Source organism: Stegodyphus dumicola, chromosome 5 (assembly GCF_044657685.1).
Source record: "Stegodyphus dumicola isolate Sdum_Otavi_A_Nest chromosome 5, ASM4465768v1".
Taxonomy (NCBI): Eukaryota; Metazoa; Arthropoda; class Arachnida; order Araneae; family Eresidae; genus Stegodyphus; species Stegodyphus dumicola.
The window spans coordinates 78,697,692-78,712,241 of NC_140772.1; positions in this window are offsets into that span (position 1 = coordinate 78,697,692).

Consider the following 14,550-nt stretch of genomic DNA (forward strand, 5'->3'; position numbering starts at 1 on the left):
TTTATCAGCACCATGAGGTCATAGTTTACATTTTTAACTGACAATTATGAAGCTACGATTACTACGATTGCCTTCTGTAGAGATATGGAAGTAAGTAGGATGGCTGGATTAGATTGTCTCAGAAATACAAAAGTTTCAAAATTTTTGTTTTTAAAATTATATTTAAATTTCACTAATTTTGGATCCCAAATGAGGTACCAGTATTTGGCATTTTTCCAACTGAAATCATATTTTACCTTTAAAATACGGAATCTATTACCCTTTTGTGTATTAAAACAGTTTACTCAAATACTAAAAGATATTTGTATCATTTTGTTATCAACATATTTTAGATAAAAATTGTACTTTTTTTAATTGTTGCTTTAACCATAATATTTCAGCAGAAGAAAATTTCTTTGAATTTCGCATTTCTGAAATACTACACTGGTTTCCAAAAATTAAGGAACAATCACAGAAATAGCAGTAACTCGTACAAAAATAAACCAATCCGCACAAAATTTGAATACATTGTCAAATATAATTGTTGAGTAAAACGTCAGTATGCAAATTAAGGGCGTTGCAATGGAAGAAAATGTCATCTGCGAGGAGCATAAATTTGTATGTTTCAGGGCAAACCTGAAAATTTCGCTGGGGTACTGATATAAATATCTGGGATATATAATTTGTAGCCATGAGCTCTAAGTATCATACGCCCGAAGAACTGCGATGGAGAGCTATTGGGAGACTAGAGTCAGGGCAACGTCATATAGACGTGGCCAGATGGCTAAATGTGAGTCCTTCTATGGTTCATAGACTTTGGCAAAAAATTCTAACTACAGATGTGACATCTAGGAGATTCAGCCAAAGGCGGCCAACCGAAGGAACCTCAATTCCGACTCAAGTCAGATTCGTCCTTGCTTCACCCACTGGAATGTTGTTGTCATTGTCAACCGTGCTTAGAAAGTTTCACGAAGGAGGGCTGTACGCGAGACGACCAGCCATTTGCTCACTCTATGTCATAGAAGGGAACGTTTGAGGTAGGCACGTCAACATGTCTACTGGACTGCTGACTAATGAAGGGTTGTTCTCTTTACGGATGAGTCCAGGTTTAGTCTCCAAAGCATTACTAGGCCTTACTTGATTTGGAGAGAACATAAAAACCGTTATCATCCATTAAATGTCCATGAAAGAGATGCATACGGAAAGGTAGCGTATGTGTCTGGTATTGTATCCTTTTGGGAGGACACACAGATCTCCATGTCTTTCCAGGCGAAACCATGAATACTCAGCCTATACAGAGTGCATTCTTGATGCTTATATGCATCCTTATGCCGAACAATAGGTGGGTATTTCCTGCTAAAGGACAACAATGCTGGATCGCACAGGATATGCATTGTGGATGGTTACATTCAGTAGCAAACATATGAGGTATCGAGTAGCACCTCGATCACCAGACTTGAATACTAACAAGCAATTTTAGAATGATTTAGGAAAATATATAGCTACTCTCAATACTCCTCTTCAGACCCTTGCTACGCTTGAATCTGCTTTGCAAGAGAAATGGCTCTCACTTCCTGCAGTTCTGATACATAAAACATAATTTATTTCATCACACGTCACTGTATGTGCTCCACTGTTTCTAGGAGAGTTCATACTCCATATTGAAGATAATTTTCCCGTACGAAACTGACACATCGTATTTGTTCATTTTATGCATATGCTAATTTCTATAAAACCACAATTGTCTAGTAATTTCTTTTCACGTTCTTTTGGACCTTACTACGTGCTGTATACTGTAGGTCAGTTTCATTAAATTCTACGTATAACTTTTTGAGTAATTGTGAATTTTTTTTCTTAATTAATGATAACCAGTGTATTAAGGAAATTTAAACACTATATAGAACTCATCAGTGAATATGTTCTATCAGTATTACTCGTCTTTAGAAATAAATATATTATATTTCAAATATGTTATTTTTATCATAATTCCCGTTACTTAATTTAATCAAATAATCATTAATTAAAATTTATCAATGTCTTTTTGATATACCTATCAAAGACTATCAAAAGGAAATACAGATTTTCTATAGCTTTTCACGCAATAACTTTTGCTTCACAAATGTTTTCTCAGGAGCATCTTTAGAATACACGCTTTGTTTTTGCTGTTATTGCTGTTGATATTACCAATCTCACTTAGCTGGATGATAGTTAGCACAAGTCCATGACATTCATTGCGGTAAAGAGTCAAATGCGCCTGTCGTTGACATAAGCCCTGAGCACTATATAGGTGACAGCCCGACTTTGCTCAATTTCCGCTTCCATTTCTGAGGAAGAGCACCCCAGCAGACGGGTCGGGGGATCTCTCAACCCTCTTCACTTACCATCAACCTCTAGAGAGAACTTTCGGCTCGCTGCAAATTTAGAGTGCTCACATGCCTTATAGATATTATGCATTTACAAATCCGTGCCTTCTCCGGGATTCAAATCCGGGCCTTTCAGTACGCTAGTCATAGTCACTAATCACTATCTCGGTCGAGGGATAGAATACACACTTTTAAAGAATATAGAAAATATTAAATTGAAGAATTATATAAAAAATACATACAGTTTCAAAATACCATTTCTATGGCGATTTCTTTCATAGAAATGTTTCCAGAAACATATTGTAGTTGCAGACATACGTTTGTAAAAAATTCACTGTTAATAACATATTACATAGAGTAATATCTAAGTTTAATTTAGTTTCTACCATGCAACGTACTTTATTTTTCATCATATATTTTGGCTGCAAAAGTAGAATTTCCTTCTTACCATCTTTAGGTAGACACTATTTTTACTTTCCTGTCCTTCTTATTCTGAAATTTTATTTTTCCGTTATCGTTTTTGACGGAAACTGCTCTTTTCAGAATTTCTTTATCTAAGCTTAGTTTCCTTCTGATGCTTTTGTCGAATTCCATTTTCATGAATTAGTCTCATAATTTTAGGAAATTTTGCTTACGGCGAATTATACTCTCACTTCAGTTACTGAGTAAATGATAGGAATGATTACTATATTTTTAGATTCTTCATAATTTGTGAAGGAAATATTACCTTAATTTGGACAAATTATAGAGGATTCACGTCTTAGATTGAAGTGAAAACAACACCTAGGCTTGCAACATCGATGTGTAAAGCATAATGAAAATAACTATATTAGAAAAAATTAATCTGTTGCCATAATTGTTAATGAAATTAGATAAAAGAAAGAAACAAAAATGCATTATCTATCTTATTAGGAGGCCATAATTGTTAATGAAATTAGATAAAAGAAAGAAACAAAAATGCATTATTTATCTTATTAGGAGGCCATAATTGTTAATGAAATTAGATAAAAGAAACAAAAATGCATTATTTATCTTAAAAATTACCATATTAACATTCTTGAACACTTTAAAGTTAAAAAACATGGTATTTTCAATTAATCCATCTGCACGTTTTGAATAATTAAGTAATTATATTGTGTAATGTAAAGACATCCTTGTCTAACAGTTGTTTCAGAAATGATGACCTGTTGTTATTATTGCTGTCTTGAAATAACTGTCCAATTTTATCTGTTTTTTTAACATATGTATTCTTTTTCCAAAAATGTTTGATTGCAGGCTAAGCATTGGAAATTTGTAGTTTGACCTGTGTTCGTGTAGCGTGATTATAAGCCAGCGTTCCTTAGAACGTCGTCCATAAAGATATCTCTTCCCTCAGGCAGATAACTCTCGTGTGCTTTGTTCTATTGAAATAACCTGTGGAGTTTTATTTAACTAACAGTTAATTTTATATTGGAAACAACCTTTCACATTTCTTCCGCCTTCAATCCACGCTCCTTGCCAGAATAAGTTTTCAGTTTCGGGCATTATGCAGCGTAGGGTAGGAAGCTACTATTTAAGCTGACGTCTGAGTTACTTCAGACAAAGCGCGTTCTGCCTTTCGGTCACGTTGTTTCTGTACTACTTAAGCTTGCTACTTGGTAGGTTCAAGAACCAACTCCGCTTTAAAATATCTCTGTGCAACTTCGGCTGATCATTTCGCTAAGGATTAAATTTAATTTTACATTTGTTTTTAGAGTTGCCGCCAAAAGTATTATGGCGAGCCCCGTAAGCACCAGGAGTGCGAACCCCCCCCCAAAAAAGTAGTTTTATATTATGCGCTCTACTGGGTCGATTGACGAAATTCAAATTGCGTTAGTAATGTCGCGAAAACGCGACTTAGGATATATAATATATTTATAATCCGATTTTTTCTGAAATTGCATGCCAATTTTTTTTTCATATTTCAATTTTAGAACTCCAATTTTGCCTAAATATTAAATTTTGTAAAATTTGGTGTGAAATTTACGGAGAAACGCAAAAATTTATCTTGGCTCGTTTTTTTCAGTTTGTGCCAAGAATATTTCACGTGTAAAACATCTTAATTTATAGCAACCTATTTTCCTTTCCATTTTAAACGAACGAAAAAAATCATTCTTCATTATTGTAAATAATTTTATCAAAGTGCGTAAACCACATTTGGCGTTATTATCGCTCATAACAAATTTGCGAAATATCAGAACGCTCCAGTATGTAAATTCACGTATACCCTAGGAAATTTTGAATAAAATTCTCTAATTGTTTTGCAGGTATGCTTAGAAATTCATTTACTGTAAGATAATGGTGAACATTTCATAGGTTATAAATTCAAATTTTGTTTTCGAAAAATTTATAAAAGTTATTTAAAAATACAAATTTTAAAAATAAATCAGAAAAAATGGGCGAATTTTATTTGGGATGAACCTAAATTTCGAATTCTGAAAGAATTTTGAGGACTAATTTCTTAAAAGCTACTCATGTAAGTTTTACAAAACTTGGCATTTTGGTATAAGTTGAGTCGTAGAATCGAAATATGAAAAAAATTGGCATATCATTTCAGAAAAGTCCGATTTTTTGTCAAAGTACCTATATTAGAACAATGCTATATATAAATCTAATACATATCTTAAGTCGCGCTTTTCAGACATGAAAAACGGAAGTTGAACTTCGTCAATCGGGCCAGTAGAAGGGGAGATAAGGAAATATCCCATTTTTTTCGCAGTCTATATACTGTTCTTGAGTTCAATAAAAGGTTCTTTCACCCATCCTGTATGTTGTTACGGATACAGCGGAACTTAGCGAGTCACAGTTCAAGTAATGATCTAGCCAACAAAGTAACTTTAATTTAGCTAGAATCTTAACAAACCTGTAACCTTATTCAAGAAATAAAAATGTAACCAGTATTTGAAAGAAAAGATGATTCGGATTAACAGATAACGAAAGCAGCTGAATTAATTTTCCATACTAGAATAAAAAAAATATCTTGATGAATGACTATTGATTTGGCATCTTCCGCACTGTTGTTTCTTTTTAGTCCAAAGGGATTTGAATTCCGAAGGACTATTAGTTTCGTTTTGGCATTTTGCGTCGGACTCATAAATGTCGGTTCACTTTTCAAACTGTTGCCACAAAATGTTAGAGTCCTGCATTATATTTGAAGAAATTAAATAATGAAAAATCTGCATAAATGTATGTATATTTCTCGTATTGTGATAAAACAACGGTACATAGAGTCATCGAATTTTGAATAACGTAATCCTCCAACGAATATGAGCATATGGAAGACCAAATTTGAAATTTGAAATTTGTTTTATGATCGATTTCCTAATTTTTAAAACTTTGGCGAATTTTCGATTAACAAACTCAAGGATTTCAAAGCGAGCAATGGAAACGTTGTGCAGAAAAAAACATTTTTATCTCCAGCGCGTGAGTCTCTGTATCGGAAATTCTAAAGATACGCTCGTTTTAAAACTATTTTGGGATATTGCTGTTGCACTGGATCTTATGGTTTAAGTGCGAGGAACATGATATTTAATAAAGAAAGGTAACACACAAAATGTTAAAAAACGCCCCTTTGGACGTAATTTAAAATCTGAAACACTTCAGATTTTTTTTTTTTTTTTTTTTTTTTGTGGAGTTTTTAAGACAATGCATTTTAAATGGTGCTTAGACGAGCTATAATCAGCTCTTAAGATATCAGGTTGAGGTGTCCCTAGATTAAGGTACCATGTTTAAGAACCTGCTATGTCAAGCTAGGGAAATAACATATAGTCTGTCGAATAAATATAGCAGATAGAGTAAGTTTGTTTTTTTATCGCTGTAGCAATTTTATTCTTTGACTGCCTCTCATAAATGTGTAACACATACTATTTCTAAAATCTTTTACCATAAAATATATATGCTGTATAAATTTGTAACAGATATTATTCCTAAAATTTTTTCAATAAAATACACTCATGTCCATAAATTAAGGATAATGCAAAATCAGGCAAAGGAAGAGTTAGAAGCAAAAAAATTTGACTTATTTGTAAAGCTTATTTATTAAACAAAAGGTAAAGAGCAAAAAAAGATGCTATATGTTTGATATTATTAAAAAAAATTAGCGATTTTTTCTCCCTGGAGCAAATTACAAAAAAAAAAACCTATTTACAAAAAGCCAATATTACATGGTTGGTATCATTGTTAATACATTGTATGTCTCCCAGACGATGCAATACAGTCCGTACAACGCCTAGGCATGCTGAGTATCAAATTATCGATCTGATCTTGGGGGATATTACACCACTCAAAAAGCAATGTTCTCCGAAGTTCCGGTAGACATGTAGGAGGAGGTTGACGGGCTGCAACTCGTCGGCCAAGCATGTCCCACACGTGCTCTGCTGGATTCAAGTCCGATGAGAATGCTGGCCAATCCATACGGGTGATATCCTCCGATTGAAGGCATTCGCTTACGATGTTTGCACGGTGAGGACGGGCGTTGTCATCCATCAACACAAATTGTGCGCCCATGGCGCCCCAAAACAAACGTACATGTTGTTCCAGAATGACGTCCCAATAGATTTGGCTTGTCATAGTTCCAATTTCAATATGCAAGTCAGTTCTGGAATCCAGAATAATTCCACCCCAAACGAGCACTCCTGCACCACCGTAACGGTGTCGTTCAATGATGTTTTCTTGGTGGTAACGGGTACCTGGAGCTCTCCATATGAAAGTCCGGCGAGAATCAGCCTGCAAGCTAAACCTGGACTCGTCGGAAAACATCCCACAAGCCCACTGTTGCGGTGTCCACAATGCATGCTCTCTACTCCAGGCTAACCGCAGGCGACAGTGATTTGCAGTAAGTGGAACGCATCTGACAGCTCTACGAGCATATAGACCAATCTGCCCTAAGCGTCTGTACACGGTCTGCCTTGAAACTTTCGTACGAGTGGCTGAAGAGAGCTGATGAGACAGATCTGACGCTGTGCTCCGCCTGTTTCTTTTGGCAGTAACTGCCAAATACCGGTCCTCATTCGGCGTTGTAACTCTAGGGCGACCTGTGCTGTAACGTCTACTCACAATACCATCATCTTGGAATCGTTTCCAAAGCCTGGAGATGACACTCTGGGCAATTCCATATTCATCTGGTACTTCCAGTTGGGTACGCCCACATTCCAGACGGCTGATAATTCTACCACGTAACAAATCATCCAAATGCGTCTTTTGTGTAATAACTATTCGGTTATTGCACTGAAATGCTTATAAAGCGCCTGCGAACCATTTTACTTCTTTCCTGTATTCCTTATATATCACTCTCATACACTCTCGTCATTGTGACGTACCATCGGTGTCACCTGGTCACTTCCTGAAATTTACATATGATTCTTGAAGATGTGTGTAGTGATTTTACAGGTGATATATTTATTTTAGAGTTCGATTTTCGCGTGACTCCGAATTATCCTTAATTTATGGACATGAGCGTATATATGCTGCATATGCATTAGAAGAAATATAGGTTTTCTAATAACAACGGTTTTAAAATAAAGAACTAAACTACTGATAAGTATAACTAATAATTAAAACTATTATCTCTCATAATGTTCGCTCACCATTCTCCAAGCAGTGGGATTACTGAATTCTGTTATTTCGATATGGGTTCAAATTCTATCGAACGGATTTATTGAATGAGAGTTCTCGCTATGTGTAACGCAAATTTAGTCAATTTCTCTTAAACTGTCCTTCACGAAGGTACCCATTCGCTTACGTAGACAGCATTAATGGTGCCTTACCGTAATCAAATAACATAATCCAATCCTTTCACAGCGTCCATTGCTGAATTTATTTCTTTCTACTCTTCTCTTAACTAGTTCTCCATTCGCTTTTTTTTATTCACAGACAGCGACGTTAAGCAAGGTTATACTATTAGGCAAGGTTACGAAATTACATTCCAGAAGAATAATTCAAACCAGTATGTCGTTCGTAAATGCAGAAGAATTTAGTCTTTCAATGCATATTTTAAAAATTAAGCAAGGCGTTTATAAAATTATACTTTTATTTCTTCATGCAAGACGGTCTATAAATAAATAAGGTCGAAAAAGCAATTACGGCCTTTGTAATTGGTTTATCCTGAATTCTATGCAGATCATTTTTCAAATAAAATTATGAAACGACGGAAACGTATAGTCGAAAAACAAACAAAGAGGTAAAAATGCAAGACGTGTAATAAAAATGTGTGTCATGAGAAAAATTATGATACAACACGAAAAGTGTTTATGAAAATGCATGAAGCTACCAGATATTTTTATTCACAAGATTAAGGAAATAATATTAATGATGAAGGAAAAAAAGGAGAAATCTTGTTTCATGTTAAACTTTTAATCGAAAGAATTCGCTTGGAAGAAATTTTTCAAAATTAAATTCAGTCTAAAGACACTTTGTTCGTGTCTCTTACATTTTTAGAACGAAAAATTTCAAAAATGATATGCACAATGTGTCTATATAAATGTCTAAGAAGCAGAGACACAGGAAATCCTGTTTTTAAACATTGTATAGTTTATTTGATAAAGACGAAAAGGATATAACTTATGTTTAGGAAATAAGAAAAACAAATTATGAAAAAATTTATACTGTATTTTTAAGTTACCTTAAGACATTTAAAATAATTCTACGAAAAGTAATATTAAAATTAAGAAAATAACCAAATAAATTTGTAATGCAAAGTGTCATTAACGCTCTTTTCTGGCGAGACATTCCTATAAAATGCTAATAATAGTTAAATAAGCATTTTCACTTTTATCATATTTAACTAGAGTACATTTAAAGAAAGGTCATCAAGATTGCTTTGAGGTATTTGGGAAAATGGGATACTTTCACCAGTTATAACTTCATGAAATTTTATTTACCTCTTGCGTCCCATACCTCTTTGATAAAGATAATAAAACAAGGTTGCATCTTCAGTGCTAATACCAAGAACATAGAGATAAAAGTATGCACTCACAACGTGATACTAGGCATTTATCTCTATTATAGGCACACTGAAAGGTGGAGGAACTTTATGAGCCATAATATTTGGCAGTGTTTACCCCTCTTGGCGGTTATAAATTAGACAGAGACTCCTGTAATAACATTCCCTATTTAATACTGCCTTCTATAATGCGTAAAAGGTTAACGCGTGTTTGTAAGGAAAAAGGCTGATATGTGACAGCAAGCACGCAATGGCTACCAATTCGTTGTCATGGTGACATGCCCATGGTGAAAGTTTAGGTGATAAGTTATTCTCGGATCACGCACCGTTGAGGATAAGTAATAATGGACGTTCAGTACTTCAATAAAATAGAGAGAATGAAATAATCTTCAGGAACCTTTGGATTCTAATTAACTTGACGCTGAACGATTATTTGGATTTTCATTTATAGCTAGAAAATAAATCTTATTGTGTTATTAAATTTGGCTTAAAATATTATTTAAGCAACAAAGAAACACATAAAAACGTTTTTGTTGAATACATTATTAATTACCTTTCTATCCTTTGCATATTTTATTAGTCACATTTATTGCAACTTTGTGATCGTTTTCGAGTAAAAATTGAAAATTAAAAAGAATCTAAACTTTAATATTGCTAGCAGAGAAATATTGATGGATGTGATGCCTATTTGACTATTTGTCAGACGCCTTGTTCGGCATGATGCTAGGAAATCGAGCTGCCATAGTTTGGGCCCGGTCTCAAATCCTACAGAAGACAGGGATGTTTCTAACTGAATTCTTCCATTAGAGCATGGCATCACTTAAAATACCATTGAACCTAAAGTCCCCCTGAGAAGTTAGGGATAGGGAATGAAATGAAGAAGGTCCTTACGGATACGTCTCTTAAGTGTTTTCCACCCAAACTGGAAAGAAGATGGGCATGCTCGTATTAATACTTACAGGTGCCCAATGCCTTCGACGACAACAACAGGCACAGGTCTTTCTCTTAATTTTGCTAAATTAGAGGAATGCTCTGTGGTTTTCTTCAACAATATTTATTGTATTCAAGTCTTGCGTAATTGTAACCATCTTTATTTCAAGGCAGTCTTTTTCCTAAACAAATTTTGATGAACAAACCTCGACGAAGCGGGGTCTGTACTTGTTTGCCATGGAATCGATTAAGTCTTAATTAAAATTTACGTCAAACTCAAGGTTGTTGTTTTGCCTAATTTTACGTTTTACTCTGGTGTGTTTCTCTTCTTTCTTGAAAAATTACATTTCTTACCATGCCTTTTCTTGATGTTGCAACCATTTCTCTAAAAGTTTACATTTTTCAAACATTACTGTGACTAAAATAAATACGTTCCTTTCGTTAAATTCATGAGAAGCATTTTTAATTCCATGTTTCATTAGATTCGGAGTAGCAGCAACTTTAGGAATGGTTTCGGTATTTTTCTAAAGGTCGCTTTTCATGACCAAAATTACAAATTCCCAATGAAAGAAATTACTTCTACCAAAAAAATATCTAAAAATTGATAAAATAACTAAATGCAGTAAATTCATTTTAACTATATTTTGTTACCACAAAATAACAAGTATCGCGATCCACTATAATAAAATAAATATTAACATGGTTATCTTTTAGAAGTATCTGAGTGCAGCGAAGTTAAGCTTCATCACTAATATGAGACAATCCTCTTAAGCTTAAATTGTTACCGTGTTTTGTCGTTGGCTGATCTAGAGATGGTTCCAGTGGTGATTGTTTGTTTTTAATCATCATATTTCAAAGACAACTTATCCCAGATTTCTTTGTACGAATGCCCTTAAACAGGAACATGCTTAATTTCTTTCCCTGAATCTTCAAGTAACGTACCTGTAAATTAACAGAACTTTTGAATATTAGATAAGATGATTATTATGAGTGATTGATAAAAGCAAATCATTGAATGAAAGCTAATTTTGATTATTTCCGGAGAATGGATGGATACTCATTCGCAGAACGTTTACACTGATTTCTAAGCAATGCGAGTAACTTTAGCAATTTTATATACCGCCATTTTGATAAAGTGCTTTAGCAGAAAACACATTTCTCCACATTCCACTATCTTTGAGCATTCAAAGCTTAATTAGAAATTCTTCCAAATTCTGTCAATTCATTATCAGTATACGGAATCCTAAGAAATACCTCATTTTTCAACAATTATAATTAACATATGGCATCAGACAAGAAGTTCTTTGGTGCAAATTCTCTTAAGGAATCCCATCAGAAGACAGACCCAACCTGATCTGGATTCCAGGTCATGTGATTATTATAAACAACGAAGCGGCGGACATGCTTGCGAAGTCTGCAGCCAATGACTCCAGTACACTTAAAAATCCAGGAAATGCGCCACAGTGTTATTTAAAAAAAATAATGCTCAATAGCCTTCTCCCAGAATGGCAGAAAAGATTGGAAAGGGAAAGCACAGGGTGAAAAACCTACAAGTTCTTTCCGAAAGTTTCCATTCTCAATTAAAACACAATTAACTGGACAATTAACAGGTATTTATTTAACACGGCGACGAAATCTTCTAAATGTTAGCTCATTCTTGTTGCACAAAAAATAAAAGCAATGAAAAAAATTCAAAGTTAAGAATTATTATTTTCAGTCTTACATGTCTTGGGTATGTATTGAAGGGAATGTCGCTGATTCGCCGCATTTGTGCTCGCTTGGTTTGGTTTACTTGAATACAGCAAAGCACAAGAGAGTTGTCTACCGAAGGGTAGAGCTGCCTTTTGAAAAACCCCACAAATGATTTCTGTATCGCCGTTAGAGGGCGCTTCGCTTCTGAAAAAGAATGTTCGTTTTTCAGTTTGCGACGTAGTTAGTAGTGAACCATCGATGCAATCCAGGTTGCTTTGTAAATAAAATGATTAATTTCGTAAATTGCTGAAGTATTGGCTTCAATTAGAATTAAACCATCCTTTCGTGGCATGGTGCATCGGCCGGGAATCGAACCTGGGCCGCCTTCGTGGCAGGCGAGCATTCTACCACTGAACCACCGATGCAATCCAGGTTGCTTTGTACATAAAATGATTATTTTTGTAGATTGCTGAAGTATTGGCTTCAATTAGAATCAAACCATCCTTTCGTGAAAGCCTTCTTTGAAGACATTTTAAGAGAAACTGGCTTGTACAGACATAAAGAAAGCCTCAAACACCTAAGGAGTCAGTCTGTTCCCTTGGAACCTAACCCAGGTCGAATTGCCAGTGTTCAGCGACTCTACTGCTCGACCATTGATGGGCCTCCTTGTGGTTGCCGTAGAACTTGTAGTAAGCCAAGGAACATAAAACTTTAAAATATAAAGGAAGTTTGTTAACAGAACACGATACAAAATAAAGAAAAGAAAGTTAGCATCATAGTGCAACCAAAGAAATTGACTGTTACTAGATCTTACTATAGCAGGACAGTCATAGCGACGGGGCTATTTTTAGAGCAGGTAAGTGTCCTTCGCTCACCTTGCAGTCCATGGCTGAGAGGGATAAAGACTTCTAGTTCACAGCTAAAATTTTTACAAAAACTAAGAATTTTGTCATGACTTCATTTAACGGGTAAGCAAATTATTAGTAATAATAATATGAATGTTAATATGGCGGACTTTGCATTTACTGAAATTGTAATATTAATGAAATTTGATTCTTGCTTTAAGTTTTATACAAAAATTTGCATAATATCTTTCCATAACGTTTCAAAATTTCGTGTTAAAATAAATTTTAACATTTTTACTACTAAATTTTCTTACTGCTCTTTTACTGATACAACTACCTCCAGATATACGCAAATTCGTATGATAGAAAAAAAAATGGTGACATTGATTTTTCAAGTTTCAGGTTACTAAGAACTTAACAGTCTCGATAATAGAAGCCTGACTATGTTCTATAAGATAATTCGTCACTACCTGGATTTGGTTTCTTGCCTTAATAAGAAGGGAGAATATAAAGAGGAATCTCTTGCCTCATGTGTGTGGTTTCCTGTGTGAAATGTAAGAGCATGAGTCTAGCAATTGGAAGGTCCGTTGTTCGAATTTCGACACAATTGTTTTTTTCCTATTCCCTGGCATTGAATACTACTACTCTTTTTATATATTTCCACTTTATAATGAGTTCTTGGAGAAGGGAATATATTGTTAAGTAATTTATTATTATTATTATTATTATTATTATTACTATCACGATAATTATTTGCTGCTTTTATTTCATTAAATCTCAATAACCTTAATATAAACTGATAGAAATTTTCTAAAAACTGAGCTTTGCATTTTAAAAGTATAAATTATGCTCCCGCATTAAAAACAAAAGTCTTGGCTGACGTGCAATAATTTTTGCTGTTGGTCCTCGATACTATTTAAGACTGAAAACAACTGGTGCAACTTGACATGAAGAAATTAAAATTCTAAATACAAACACATTCGCATGCAGAGATATTTATAAAGTAATATATTAAACCCGTACATTTTTTTCTTGTAATTTCTCACTTTTCCATGTTATTTCATAGCTTTGGTAAAACTTTTATGGATTTTTTTCGACAATAATTGAACAACTACAACAGAAGCATGCAAAAAAATAATAACTGTAAATTAATCATCATTAGCTGGTACTGAGGTGAAAGTTTAAGTTTAAAACTGTATTGAGAATAATTATATAGTAAATTCATAGCTGTTATCATGCATTTGAAACTGCAAAAAACTCTCTTTTGTTATCAGAAATTGTACACATTCTGACTAAAGCAAAATAAAAGCAATTAATGAAGAGCAGTAAAATTGGAAACCAAAAATAGGAAGATATTTGTCATCATTATTTAAAGAGACACTGGTGTGAAATTCTGAGCCACGGACATTATAATTTCCATAATCAAAGCCTGGAGTAATTAATAATCATTATCTTACCATAATGAATTGCTTACAATTATTCCTTAATGCAATTACGTGTTAGCAATATTAATTCTAAAAACGTTAATTTGGGATGTTAATCATTTCTCATACATTGAAGCATTAATTTCTGAAATTCTCGTTCGCTGATTTTTCTTGCAAACATAACGTGTTTACTGAAACTAGCATTAAGCTAATGTAACAAAAATCAAATTATTTACAATATTTATTCAAAACATTAGGAAAAGTATGCATCTTCTAATACATATTTTCTATCACAGACATATGCTGGTATATTTCCATAGGTTTGATATTATTTCTCTTAGTTAATTCATCATGGCAAA